Source organism: Mus musculus, chromosome 13, assembly GCF_000001635.26.
Source record: "Mus musculus strain C57BL/6J chromosome 13, GRCm38.p6 C57BL/6J".
Lineage (NCBI taxonomy): Eukaryota > Metazoa > Chordata > Mammalia > Rodentia > Muridae > Mus > Mus musculus.
Window position 1 is genome coordinate 81,868,585 of NC_000079.6, and position 12,469 is coordinate 81,881,053.

General features: G+C 37.9%; 1 long non-coding RNA gene across 1 annotated transcript; it reads left to right on the forward strand.

Annotated features, from left to right (window-relative positions):
• Window positions 1-2,952: 2,952 nt before the first annotated feature.
• Gm41008 lies at window positions 2,953-4,465 on the forward strand. The gene is made up of 3 exons (XR_873702.2): window positions 2,953-3,101; window positions 3,701-3,807; window positions 4,371-4,465. It is a non-coding gene; the product is annotated as a predicted gene, 41008 (long non-coding RNA).
• Window positions 4,466-12,469: the final 8,004 nt, after the last annotated feature.

Here is a 12,469-nt window from a genome sequence, read left to right on the forward strand (position 1 = left end):
GTTCAAGGCCAACCTGGTCTACAGAGCAAGTTCCAGAACAGACAGGTCTAAACAAAGAAACCTTGTCTGGAATACATTTGTCCCCCAATGCATTTAAATATTATATAAATGGAATCTATCTCAAAGCTTACATGAAAGATGGAGTTGATGCATCAAGTTGTTGGTGTGTCTCCTCTGCTATTCCTGGATCTCTCCTGTTCCTTCACTTTCCCACAGTAAGGGACTTGGGAGATTACAACTCATTTGTCAGCAGAGTTTTCTCTCATCCTTTCTCCTTTCTGCAGCTACCTCACTCAGGTGTTAATTCAGGTGTCACCTAATCATTTACTCTTAAAAACAAGATCTGTTGGGTGTAGAAGGCTGAGCCATGAGATTGCTTTGAGCTTTTAACTGCTGAGCCATCTCTCCAGACTTTGATTTTTTTTCCTCTTTTTTAATTGTTTATAAGGTACAACTAGTAACTGATGGGCACTTTGATATGAAACATAATGATGTCAAAAATGAAAAATTCTCATCTGTGTCAAGTTTTAGTATGGGTGTTACAAAGTATCACGAATTAAAGAGAAGCCTAATAGCTGTGCATAGAAAATAAAATATTTTACAGTAATTTATTAAGGTGTATCTCCTGCTTGTTTTACTGTGGACCTTCCCATTTCACAGACATTGAGCTGAAGAGACTCTCAGCTTATGACCACAGGTTTATGCTCTTCTGAGTTCGCTGGAGAGACTCCAGCCTTCCCAATAGTATTTTGTCTGATTTGAAGCAGAGGGTTGGGGGGTGGGGGTGGAGGGTGAAGGATGGGGGATGGGGGGTGGGATAGGGTGTTTCTGGAGGGGAAATGGGGAAAGGGGATACCATTTGAAAAGTAAATAATAAAATATCCAATAAAAAGTGGCTATTTCTGACTAAAAAAAAAGATTTATGTGGGCTCCAATATGGACTATATTACATCGGTTTACACTGATGACTAATATCCACCAATTACCAGTATGATTATACCAGTGTGCTTATCGTTTGTCCATTACTTACAGTTAATCAATAATAAAAAAACAATGTCCTTTTCGTAGCTTTTTAAAATAATAGGATAAAAGGAAACAAAGTTTTGGAAGATTTTGTGTTACATTCTTGAAGAACTAGTTTTGTTTTCTCCAATAGTGATTTCTCTAGCTACTGCGGGAGCTGATTTTCTGAATAACTGAGAAGCATCAGAAAGCAGGGCAACAAGTGGTTTTCAGGATTAGGTTAAACCTCTCCCTGAAGATTTATTCTGTGACCAGATCACAATTCCCAACAATGTTATTTTAACCAGCGGCAGTTGGTGGGTTTGCCTTTTTTCTACACTTTTGTTTTCTAGGGAAATAGACCCTAGGGTGAAGCATCCATCTGTTCTATGCATACGACTGCTACTGACATAAATGGAGTGTAGCATATAAGCCAGTCTTCACTGCGGAGGGCTGATAGTGTTTGTCATTCAATCAGACTTCTTGTTTCCAGTTTCAGTGAGCACAAGTAGAGATATTTTTCTCTATCAGTTTGACTGCATCCCTTGTTATTCCCTTGTGAATTCAGCTCTCATCTTGAGGTTACAGCTTTCATTTTACATTAGCAACTCACCATTTCAAATATTTATATATTCAGTTTATGGCTGTCTAAGGGAAAATAGTGCATTGTACATACATATATCTTTAACCTGTTTTATTTTATTTATTTGTTTATTTTGAGACAGACCAGACAACATTGCTTCTTTTTGCACAGTTAAGAAGAGGGCATTAAAAAAAAATCATTGTAAAGGTGAAATTTGGCCTGTTTAATGAATGTCATTTTAATACATACTTAAAAGGGGGTATAATTAAAGACAGTTTACCAGTAACACATCCAAAATGAGAAACTATGAAGACCTGTATCCTGAGGACCAGTTTCCCAGTTCTTACCCTGCACATGTCGATACTAAAGCGATTTAAAATGTATGAATGTATTTATATTTCATTGCTATGGCACTAGGAAAATATTAACACATCACTCTGTAAGCACAGTGACCCCACTCTCATCCTGGAATTGTGAAGAGAATCTCTCTCTCTTTTTTTTGTCACTGCACACGATTCTATGCCCTGATGACACCAGTCATCTGCTGGACCCCATGACAACAACTTCGATTGTTTCTAGTCTTTCGCTGTGACCACGGACAACTTATTTGTTACATCTGCTTTACATCTGAATAACAAGAACTATAGGATAGAAGCCAAGTGGGACTTTCCAAACCTTGACTTTCTTTTAATGAACCAGACTATAACTATTTCTTAAAGACGCCATGAGACAGTACCAGCACCTCTGCCCACTTACAAACTTGTGCATATGGAACCTGAGACATTTCTGCTCCTTCTCTCCATGCCTGGCCCAACTGCACACATTTCCTACTGAATGTGCATCAGGGTTGCTTCCAATTGAGCCCCTACATTCGGAAACCATCTTTCTTGTCCAGAAAAGTACTTTTACAAACTGGCTCATTGCTAGTACATGTCTCCTTGAATTACCATATCATTGTTTAAGAACAGGTCCCTTCTAAGCATGAGAGGGAGAGTTCTTTATTCTTTTGCTAAATTGGTCAGCCAAAGAACAGCTTTTGGTGAATAAAAGATATTCTCATTTTAGCAAATGAAGGGAAGTTCTATTCCCTCCAGTCCAATGCAAAATGTTGTTATTCCTTAAAAAATGTTCTAAGTGCTGGAAACCGTTCAGAACACACCACAGAACCCAGTTCCTCCCCACATTCAAAATGTTTACATTCTAAAAATGACAAGAGAGGGAAGGTTGGGAAGGAAGCTGGATCCGGAGCAGATGGGTACACATGCCCTCTCTCCTTACCAAATGCGGTCCTATGGATGGCTCAACGGTTAATGTAGATTTCTCTTCACGACGAAGTTTTATAAGTAACTCTGCCGAGCACAGCCAAACGACTTGAAATGTGAAGATGTACCGCCTCTTTGCTGTGCCCTGCTGCTCAAGTGTTCTCAGCTTTGACAATTTATCATGCTGGAAAATGTCTTCAGAATGTCAGTCACTTCAGCTCCATGCCTGCCATTTGCATGTGGCACACCTGCTGGTATCGTGGCTTGTGCTCTATTGTTATTTTCCGTGGGGGCGGGGAAGGGAAAGTATTCCCTTTGCAGACTTGGAGTTTAGTTCCTGTGCAGTTTAGGAAAAGTTTCGGTGGGTCCAGCTGTTCTTATCAATATCAATGTGCCGTACAAATGAGCACATGCTGGGTATCTGATGAAACAGAGGTGAAAGTAAGAGAAAAGTCCTGTCGCTAAGGGATTAGGTCCCACTTGAGGGTACAGAGACATACATCATCACACCAAGTCACCAAGAAGTCCTGACAAATAATAAGGTGGAGCTGTCCATTTAACCCCAAATAATTAAAAATATAGATTAATACTGGTTGCTCGGGAAGAAAAGGAAAATGAGAACATGAAAGAAAATCATAAACTGTGCCCTATATTCCTCTTCACTGTTTGTTTTTCAGTGGACATACGATATTTTGTTTCAATGAGTATGCAGTTACTTGTTTAATTAAAAATAAATAATTTAAGACGGCAATAAAATAATAATTTTATATAATGCTGTAGTGGTGGTAACTGGCTGTGATAAACTGCCTGTGTTCAAATTAGATGAACTAATAAAGCATTTGTTGCTTGACAGGAGAGAATCCAGAGGAGAATGTCTCCCTGCGTGAGGTCAATCAGCTGTACTCTGCCATTCTGCACTGCACCCCGAGGTTTCAGTGCCGCACACTTTTAGCAGTGCTGGTGAGGTGAACTGAGAAAAGGAAAGATTATTTCTCATCTCAGGTGTCTTTCATTCCTCTAAAGGTCTTCTAATATTAGAAAAGTTTAAGCATGTGCTTGTCACCTAGCCTCAAGAGTTATTTTGCCAATCTGTCTTATTATTTTCCTGCAATTTTGTTTTGCGTGAGGGTCTTCAAGCACATATCACATTTGATAGTCTTTAAGATGGCTGTTTTATCATAGAAGGAAAGCCAAAAAACTTATTGCATGTCAAATGCTAACAGCTTCTAAGACTTTCTCATGAAGTACTATGTGTTCAATTTTCCTTAACTAGCTAAATGAAAATATTTCAGTCTATGGTGGAGTGAATAATAATGGTCCACATAGGGTCATATGTTTGAATGCTTTGTCCCTAGTTAGTGGAACTGCTTGGGAAGGAATAGAGATATGGTCTTGTTGGAGGAGGTGTGTAACTGGGGGTAAACTTTGAGGTTCTAACGCCAGCCCGTGACAAGCTCAATCTCTCTCTCTCTTTCTCTCCCTCTCCCTTCCCCTCTCTCTGTCCGCCTCCTGTTGTGGATCAGGATGCAAGCCCTCCGTTACTGCACCAGGGCTATGCCTGGCTGCCTGCTGCCATGCTTCCTGCCAAGGTGCTGATGGACTCACACTCTGAAAACTGTCAGCAAGCCCCCAATTCAATGCTTCTTTTTAATAAGCTTCTTTACAGATTGTGTCTTATCACAGCAATATGACAGTAAGTAAGTCACAGTTCATGCAATATTGTTACATTTCTTGAATCATCTTTTAGCCTATGACAATCCCTTCTCATTCATAATTGTTGAAGAAACTAGTTTTTATTTTTGTGAATGAATTCAGATGCTCTTTGCACTGAAGAAGCAGGAATATCTCTAGTAGACAATCGAATTCTATGTGAGAACACGACTATCCACCTTCGTGTCACTATTATCTCCTTAATTTGTGATCATTAGCCAGTTGACTTTATTAATATAAACTTTAAGCTTTGCTGGCACTTTGACAACTTTTTTAGCATTTACATTAAATCTGAAAATAACAGATTAAATGTAAACAATATAAATGACAATTTACATTAAATCTGTATTTTTACATCTTGTACAAGTTCATTATGGTCTGTATATGACCTCAGCATGTCACTGCCCTCTGCCACACTTGCCTGTCATGGCACTGTCCCCAGGATCCATCTGAAGGTGTTGAAGAACTCTTGGCATCAAAGTTTATTTTCAGTTTCTTAAATTTCTTTGAGGTAAGTATATAATATGATGTAAGCATAGAAGAACACATACAAAACAATTTTAGCATAGATAAATCATTTTTTCGGAATAAGGAATTTAAAAAAAAAAAAAACTCCGAGTTAGTTCTATACAGCTTCAAAGAGTGGATGAATTCTATACCAATGTAGTATATTGCTAATACTTTGATGTTCTTTCTGCCACAGTGTAAGAGGTATGTCTTGAGAGGTCTTGAGAGCCTAAGGCCAGATCCTCACTAATTTGTGCACATAGTTAAGCTTACAAAAGGAAATCAGAGTGATTATGAAGCATATATGTGGGGAAGAGAAAATTTCGGTCTAAACAAAGGGAGTGTGTTATGTGGGTTTTCTGAACAAAGACAGCAAAATATACAATTTTGGGAAAAGATAAAATCTAATTCCAGAGAAACTTATACATATATGCATAATTATACACACATGCATATGTATATATTTCATAAGGATGAAGACTATAATTTCAAAATACATTACAGTTGTCTATAAGGAATCTGGGAAAATAGCTGATTTTTACTATTGTATAAATATCATATATGTATTATATATTGCATGGATATTAATTTATTTAATCATATAAATTATTTATAAACATATAAATCATATAAGTGATACAAACTGAGGTATAGGAACATTATTCCTTAAAAAAAATTGTATTTTGGGTCATCAAAGAATGGTGTGGATTGGCAGACCTGAAAGGTTAGGAAACCAAGTCTCTTATTGTCAAGTGGTTGAATGAAACTTGTGAACATGGGGGCTTAGAAGCTTCACAAAAGTGACTAGCACCTTCTGCTTGCAATGTAGGTTTTGTGCAGTAGTCTTAGCCCACAGAGGACATGTTCTATACGCGTGACTAGGAGGAGATTGGTAACTGGTAAAAGGATCAGACATATGCTTCTGTTCTACACAAGCACTGACCCACCGTTCGCTGCTGAAAAGAATTATCCCCACAAATAGTGAATATCCCTGACTACTAGTCGTCACACAGTACTTTAGCTGGACAAAAATTGTAAAAATTGTGTCTGAAGTTACCACATGAGCATGTTCTTTCATAGAACTTTCAAAGAAAAAATGCAAGTATTAAGAATGTTAGTGTCTTCTCTAGCTTTTTTTAACTCATAGAAATTTCTTCACAACCACCTAAACACTAGACACAAACGCATTCTTTGCATGCTCTCTTGTTTCTGCCTCCATCTTTGGAGGGAATACACATTTCATCCTTTCTTCCTACTGGAATAGTCAACAGGCTCCAACATCAGATGGCAGTTTTCTGCTTCAGGGCATCACTCACATCGGTCCACTCTCAGATCACATAGATATCTAGTGTCTTAAGTTGAAGAACACTGAACCTTGACTTGCCTAGGCCAGTCAGACTATCTGAACTTTAACTTTTGGGGCCTCTAATGATGCTAGTTTTTGCTCTTGAGATCTTGAGGTTGTTTTACTGTTTTTCTGAGAGCTAATTGTTCAGATTAAAAAAATGCTTTATAAATTATGTCTTCAAAGAAATCCCTTCCTTTTTTGGGAGCATATGTGATTGAAATGTTCTTACCATCAAGCCACCAAGTGCTGGGGGCACAGGCATGGGTGTTGTGGATCCCTCTGATCCATATGCTTGTACAATGACCACTGAGTCATCTCCCCAGCTCCAGCAAATTATTACTTATGCTTAAGGTTATTGGAGCTATCTTTTCTGATTTCAGCTGGAGTGCTGTAATTACATATCCACACATACATTCACTTTTATAGTTCTTTTTAGAAACTTCCAGTCTCTTTGGACATGACTTATCAATGGTGCCAAAATGAAGTTTCAAAGTTCAAAACACTAAAAAAGTTAAAAGACATATATAATACACTAATATAAACACAAATTTACTTTGCATCATATATGTGCTACACATACTTCATGTAAATATAAATAAGTATGTGTATTTCCTATACGAACATGTCAGTTTCATATGGTTAATTTTGTTACAAATGAAAAAGAGTAATTTTCTTATTTGTATTTTTGTTTTCTGTTTTCTCAGGGTATTGAATATAAATGGGTGCATGAAGATGATACTAAGAGGTAGAACTTAGGTGGTAAAAATACCTTAGTAAAGTAGTAACATTATGTGAAAAATTAACTGTATAAAGGGGAAGGGTGACATGCTATATGGAGAAAAATGAGATGCGGGGATTTCAGGATCCACATGGCTCACATGTCCTTTCTGTGCTAACATTTTGTCTGCGATGTGGCTTTTTTTCTCTAAAAGTAGTTTACAAAACTGCCTACAGGACTGGGGATATGGACTCATGGGTAAAGGACTTGCTGCATACATAGCAGGTATGAGGACTGGAGAGTTATATCTGGTAAATGTAAAGTAAATGTCTGGTGGGTGAAGCAGCCTGCCTGTCATTCCAGTGCCCAGACAGTGGAGGTAGGGGATGCCTGCAGCAAACTGGCTAGCTAGCTAGACAAGCCTAATCATTGAGCTCTGGATTTAACTGAGAGATCCTGCCTCATTGAATAAGGTAGAGCATGAGTAAGACTTGTAGCAGCCTCTGGCCTCCGTATGTATGTATACAGATCCCTTCTTTCATACATACATGTACCTACACACGTGAGCAATTAACCACTGAGCAGTCTCTCCAGCTACTTGTTCTGATAGTGTTTGCTTATGGGTTAATCACTATGCATTTCTGTGTGTTACCATTGTGTGTCCTTATAGATTTAAAAATAATACTTCTCAGAGGCCCATAGGATCTGTAGCTGAAGTGCATGGTATCTTTAGCAATAAGAACTTACCTCCCATATCTTGGGGGTGCTACCAAGGATTATTGCAATTGGCTGTGAGGTTTTGGGAATCTCTTGGACAACACTGACTAACAACCCCAAATAAAACTTTTTATGCATTGTGTTAGGATTATTGTTAGGTAGTCATTGGCTCTTGGAGGGAACATGGTCAGCTAAGATACAAAATTTATTTAGACTATGTATGTATATTTTTAAACAGAATTATGTTTGCTATAGAAACTAAACTGAAAACATATTCTCTAAGAACTGTATTTCATGGTAGCAGAGGTTCCATGCAAGCTTCCAAAAGAGGGAATCAGCAACCAGTCACATCCAGCTATGACATCTATGAACCACAACAATGACCAGCATGGCACAATAACTTTGAAAGTACAGTAGTAGCATTTATACCTTGGCAGTAACCAACAGCTCTCTAAACTGGACTTAATACTTGCTCAACAAGAGGGAAATCCTATCAGGTACTAGAAACCTATCCAGTTATTCAGGACTAGTAAAGTTATGGTTAATGGGGGAGAACCTACAACTATTAATTTACTCAACCAGAATCTCTAACCACATTCTAAATATCTGTTCTTATAATGACAGATTAATGTAGTTCTCAGCCCTCATCGAGAAAATGTCTCTTGGCAATATACAGGGACCATCACAGAAAAACTCATCAATTACAATGCAGAATGGTGGAGCCTACTCTCGACAGATAAATCTATAAAATGGCTCTCACATCTAAGGCTCAGGAATCACTGCAGAGAGGGCATGGGAATATCAGGGAGTTTTCTGTGAGATTTTTCTCCTAGTATAGTCAGAAGAAATGCCTATGAGGTCTCAGCAACACAGAAACAGCAATAGACATGCCAAAGTAGACGGGGGAAGCCTATGAGGCCTCGACCCTGCACAAGAACTACAGCCTACTAAGGAATGCTGAGCCTGGGAGAATAAGTCTTCCCCAGGGAAGAGCAGACCAACTGGTTATCCAACAATGAAGTCAGCCGTGAAAACATACTTATTCTATGTGTATATATATATATATATATATATATATATATATATATATATGTATGTATGTATATATATATAACTATATGTATATACACATACATAACACATGCATATAATACATGTTTATACATGTATATACATACAAATGTGTACACATATAATAATAATTAATAAAAAAGAAACCATGGATTTTAGAGAGAACAAGGAAAAGTATATAGAAGTGTTTGGATGGAGAAAAGGAAACAAAAGTCATGTAATTATATTGTAATCTCAAAAATTAAAAGAAATAATTTATAGAATTATTCTTATACTTATAGTTTTAAGTAATGACCTAATTAACCATTTCTTATTGTGTTAATTGTACCCAAATACCTGTGTTTTCTATATATTTGGATGATTTTCTTATTTTTAAACTGTAAAGTGATGAATATTTGTTTATTTCCATTTTGTATCTCACAAGTTGTATATAATTTTGTGAAAAGTTTGGAAAAGCCATTCTAAAACATATCAAATAGTCAAGTATTTATTAAATGCAAACAGCAGTGTCCTCACTCCTGCAATAAGGATTATAAAAAGGCAGAAGTCATAAAAGAGTCAATTTTTACTTTTGTGAAACTTGCAAGCTAGCTATGATCGTACATTATGGGACAACTGTGTGAAGTGGCCTGAACCAGTATATGCCAAATTTGATGTTGATTAGGAAATGGTAATGACTTACTGCAGTGTGAGACTGATGAGGCTTAGAATTGCCAAGGGGGAAGCAGGGTGTTAGGTAGGTCGATGAAGATGGGTGAGTGGACAGACAAGATATAGAATATTACAGATGAAGAGAATATGAGTAAAGCTAAGTTTAAAAAGGAAAACAAACCCAGGAGTCAGACTGCAGTGACAGAGCAACCAACGCTTTCTACTTTAAGACCCAGTATAAACTTTGACCTACATCATCCTTTTATTTCTTCGTTATGCACATGGTGTTGTCCATATCCCATAGTTATGATATTATTTATGTTAGAAATGCACTGCATTCTTGTTTCTTAATTCATGCCAATGAAATAATCAATAATGTTTTTATTAATAATTTTATGCATCTATCTTAGCCCAATACTGATCATATAATAGTTTCTTGGGAAATGCTAAGGTTACATGTTGATATAAGATGTTTAAAGAATGAAAACTAGTCTCTATCCTTAATGAATTAAGAAAAATGAAAGCATTTTCTTTTTATATTTATTTATTTATATTTATTTACTTATATTTATTTTTATTAGACATTTTCTTCATTTACATTTCAAATGTTATCCATTTCCTAGTTTCTTCTCTGAAAATCCCCTATTCCCTCACCCCCTCCCCCTACTCCCCAACACACCCACTCCCGGCTCCTGGCCCTGGCATTCCCCTAGACTGGGGCATAGAATCTTTGCAAGACCAAGGGCCTCTCCTCCCATTGATGACATCCTCTGTTACATATGCAGCTAGAGCCACGAGTCCCACCATGTGTTTTCCTTGACTGGTGGTTTAGTCCCAGGGAGTTCTGGGGTTACTGGTTAGTTCATATTGTAGTTCCTCCTATGGGGCTGCAGGACCCTTCAGCTCCTTGGGTGCTTTCTCTAGCTCCTTCATTGGGGACCCTGTGCTCCAACCAATGGGTGACTGTGAGCATCCTCTTCTGTATTTGTCAGGCACTGGCAGAGCCTCTGAGAATACAGCTATATCTGGCTCCTGTTTGCAAGCTCTTGTTAGCATATGCAATAGTGTCTGGGTTTGGTGGTTGTTTATGGGATGGGTCCCCAGGTGGGGCAACTCTGGATAGTCCCTCCTTCGGTCTCAGCTCCGAACTTTGTCTCTGTAACTCTTTCTATGGGAATTTTGTTTCCCCTTCTAAGAAGGATCGAAGTACCCATACTTTGGTCTTCCTTCTTCTTGAGTTTTATGTGTTTTTCAAATTGCTTCTTGGGTATTCTGACCTTCTGGGCTAATATCCACTTATCAGTGAGTGCATATCATGTTTGTTCTTTTGTGGTTGTATTACCTCACTCTGGATGATAGCCTCCAGATCCATCCATTTGTCTAAGAATTTCATAAATTCATTGTTTTTAATAGCTGAGTAGTACTCTGTTGTGTAAATGTACCACATTTTCTGTATCCATTCCTCTGTTGAGGGGCATCTGGGTACTTTCCAGCTTCTGGCTATTATAAATAAGGCTGCTATGAACATAGTGGAGCATGTTTCCTTATTACATGTTGGAGCATCTTCTGGGTATATGCCCAGGAGTGGTATAGCTGGGTCATCAGGTAGAACTATGCCCAATTTTCTGAGGAACCGCAAACTGATTTTCAGAGTGGTGTACCAGGTTGCAATCTTACCAGCAATGGAGGAGTGTTCCTCTTTCTCCACATCCTCACCAGCATCTGCTATCATCTGAGTTTTTGATCTTAGCCATTCTGACTGGTGTGAGGTGAAATCTCAGGGTTGTTTTGATTTGCATTTCTCTCATGACTAAGGGTGTTGAACATTTTTTTTAGGTGCTTTTCAGTCATTCGATATTTCTCAGTTGAGAATTCTTTGTTTAGCTCTGTACCCCATTTTTAATGGGGTTATTTCAATTTCTGGAGTCCAACTTCTTGAGTTCTTTATATATATTGGATATTAGTCCCCTATTGGATTTAGGATTGGTAAAGATCTTTCCCCAATCTTTTGGTGGCCTTTTTGTCTTATTGACAGTGTTCTTTGCCTTTACAGAAGCTTTGAAATTTTATGAGGTCCCATTTGTTGATTCTTGATCTTACAGAACAAGCCATTGGTGTTTTCTGTTCAGGAGTTTTTCCCCTGTGCCCATATCTTCAAGGCTTTTCCCCACTTTCTCCTCTATAAGTTTCAGTGTCTCTGGTTTTATCTGGAGTTCCTTGATCCACTTAGACCTTAAAGCATTTTCTTTAAAAGTAGGAATGAGACAAGGGTGTCTACTCTTTCTAATCTTATTCAACACAGTGCTCAGGTGGTTCTGTTTCTTCTTTTTCTTCCCCTTCACTTGTTTTTCTTGTTCTTTCTTCCCCTCCTTCCTTCTTTGTTATGGGACAGATAAAAAATATATAGCCCTGTATAGCCCTGGCTGTCCTGGAACTCACTCCGTAGACCAGGCTGGACTCGAACACAGAAATCCACCTGCCTCTGCCGCCTGATGTTTTGTTCTTTTAAAATTATATCTTTTTTTACATAAAATGTTTTAAAAATTCAACTATATTTTGAGCATATTCTTCCCCTCCTCCAAGTTCTTCCAGAACCTCTTCTTCTCCCTACCTACCCAACTCATGTTATTTTTCAAAAGCTCAGTTCAACAGCAAATCCTCCCAACCTAAAATATTCTCCCCCAAAACAAACCAACAAAAGTCCCACCAAATGATAAAGAGCCCAAGAGAAGTCATGAAAATCAAACACAATTCACACACTCAGAGTCCCATAAAAACACTAACCTAGAAGTGCTCAGGTACTTAACTAGAGCAATGAGGCAGGAGAAGAAATAAAAAAATACAAATAATTAAGGAAGAGTTTACACCTTTAGATGATATTATTCTATACTGCAACCCCC